The sequence below is a fragment of the Schistocerca cancellata genome, unplaced genomic scaffold (assembly GCF_023864275.1).
Source record: "Schistocerca cancellata isolate TAMUIC-IGC-003103 unplaced genomic scaffold, iqSchCanc2.1 HiC_scaffold_754, whole genome shotgun sequence".
Classification (NCBI taxonomy): Eukaryota; Metazoa; Arthropoda; class Insecta; order Orthoptera; family Acrididae; genus Schistocerca; species Schistocerca cancellata.
This window is the reverse complement of record NW_026046765.1, coordinates 7,925,037-7,928,016: the sequence shown is the minus strand read 5'-3', so window position 1 is coordinate 7,928,016 and position 2,980 is coordinate 7,925,037.

Here is a 2,980-nt window from a genome sequence, read left to right as displayed (position 1 = left end):
TTGCCGTTAAAGCTCAACATTCAAAATAACTTCTAATCATCACTGTTGGTACAACGACAGCGCAAAAAAGTATTTCCGGCTGCTATTGAAAATTTCACGAACGATGAAAATTCACTAGTCTTCTAAATTTTACAAACATCAAAAACCACTGTTCATTTTATGCACTGATTCAAAATTTCTCCTATTTTAATCACTGTATAATTATTGTCTCTCAGGGTTCAGACGAGATTTTGAATTTTGCAATGTCCACTGTTTGTTAACACTTCTTCCCCTGCCGCACCGATTAAGTACAGTCCAACAGTCCAACGGCCGCTGCCCCGCAAGGGCTGCCAAGCGTAACGTTAGGAAAAATTGCGACAGTGGATTGTTATTATAATGTTCGCCTACCTATCCACTAGAAGATGGGATTCATAAAATTCCCTAGCCACGTCGCAGAAATATCGGATTCTATCAACACCACAGTTTATGAGAGCATGTCTTTTCACTTCCCTTGCATCACTGTCTCTTGTTTGCTTATTTCGCGCCTTCTAAAGTTGTCTCGTAGATCTCGCCCCCGACTGGCTTCTTCTCCATATAGGCGCAGGAGAGGACGTGGAGCCGGCCGCGGTGGCCGAGCGGTTCTAGGCGCTTCATTCCGGAACCGTGCCACTGCTACGGTCACAGGTTCGAATCCTGCGTCTGGCATGGATGTGTGTGATGTCTTTAGGTTAGTTAGGTTTAAGTAGTTCTAAGTTCTAGGGGACTGATGACCTCAGATGTTAAGTCCCACAGTGCTCAGAGACGTTTGAACCATTTGAACGACGTGGAAACAACAAACTGTGCTAAACTGGAGTGGCATTGTGGAAGGAAATTCAGTGCTACGAAATAAAGACATCAAAACAGAGGGTGCCACTTTAGTTTTATTTCTTAACGTTTAGCGGTAATAAAGAAATGCAAATAATAGCCTAATTTTGTTCATTCATTAAAACAAATTCCACGGAAGCTATGTTCAGAGCACCGGAACAGGACACAGTCTCATGACTGACCGTATTAAAAGATGTTCAAAACCTCCCACGATCCCTCACCAAGGTACCGTTCGACATGAAAAATGACCTTCGGCACCTCGCTGAACTATACTGTCCAAAGCGCGTTTTGAATTTCTTCATATGTGATACAAAACTTCTTATCAGTCTCGTATTGTGCTGGACCGTCCCGATACGTGTTGGCTTGCTAGTATCCGGTAGGAGACTCGTAGTGAGTTACAGCAACAGTTTGGCGCCTGCTTATTCAGTGCGCCTTCCGCTTGGTGCATCGGCCTCCAGCAATAACGACCAAGTTAAAATGTGCTTCTCATTTACGTTTTTACTTTAGTTAATGACTTTATGCAATTATTAAAACCTACCAGTGCAAGTAATATTGACGCTGTGAGCGGAGGAGCATAGCAGCGTTCAAACAACAAACATTAACTAACAGCGTAGTACTACTTCGCGCCATGCTCAGTGTGCGATTTCCAGCTACCTGTACAGTATTCCGGCATGACAGTAACTGCTAGCAGGCGCTTTCCAATGCTTTGAAAGCATGTGCCGCACAAATCAATGCATGGTGCACTTTCCCTGCCTTGCCGCTGCAGGCTGATAGCACGTAGACGTAAAATAAAAATCCTATGTAGGCGAAAAATGTGCCTGAAACGCCTAAAGACGAAGACAGTCTATTTCTGCCTGTTAAAGATGGTCACCTGACGTGGATGTAAAACCCATTCCTTGAGAATACCGAGCTACCATCAATTCAAATGACCACCAGACCAATATTTTGTAGTGTCAGGTTTCTAGTATAACAAAGGATGTTTCACACTTGATGATCATTGCGACTAGCTTAAGGTGTATTACAGCATGTTTGACGCATTCATTTCTTTGTTCGAGCACAACACGTTTTCACCAGCGGCCTCAGAAACCCAATGCGTACTTTCGACTTTATTATGCAGTGACTGAAAGGAAATCATATAACGGCCATCTGCACAAACTGCCAAAAATTTTGGGTGTTCACATTTTTACAGATAATGTTGGTTTACGATTGAGCTGTTCTGGTGATGTATCTGTTCATAGTCAAGTGGTACACTTCGCGCAGTGTAAAGGCAAACCCGACGTTTCGAGAGCACTTCTTTCTCTACTCTTAAACCACAATTTGGCTATTATTATTGCGTGGCTAACATCACTGTGACTAGTACTCGTGTAGCATATAAGGAATGTTGAAGTATGTAATCTACCATCTGGGGCAAAATTTACCTTAAGCATTCTGGACGTTGAAAAGATCATTCACCGCTTTCATTGGCAGAGTATCAGCAACAGTTATATTGTAAATGTACTAGTGTCTGAAACTTTTCGTTGCAATAGTTTTTATAAATTGAATGACAGCTTTTCGAATGAACAATACAGTTGGGACATTGCTGTCCACAGTCTGATGTCATGTTAGCAGAAGCTGCAACTGAACTTGCTCTGCCGGCAGGAGTGGCCAAGTGGTTCTAGGCGCTACAGTCTGGAATCGCGTGACCGGTACGGTCGCAGGTTCGAATCTTGCCTTGGACATGGATGTGTGTGGTGTCCTTAGGTTAGTTAGGTTTAAGTAGTTCTAAGTTCTAGGGGACTGATGACCTCAGAAGTTAAGTCCCATAGTGCTCACAGCCATTTGAACCATTTTTTTTAACTTGCTCTGAACTCATTCACTTGTTTCATTTTCTTAACAACTTTCTGTATTACTACGGTCACTGCACACTTTGCTTTCTTGATTTGAATTGTTATGTTATTCACAGCTTAGGAAATTATTTTGTAGCTGTTTGAACTATGTTGTATTTTCATTTGTGGTTTTCTGTATTAGAGCCAGTTCCAATGAAAGCGGTGTTAGTGAAAAACGATTTTCAAAATAACAAAAAATTTTGTATGTCCACAATTTTTATTATACAGCTTCTTATGATTCTAAAGAAAGTAATCTGCTTTCAGTGGATCCG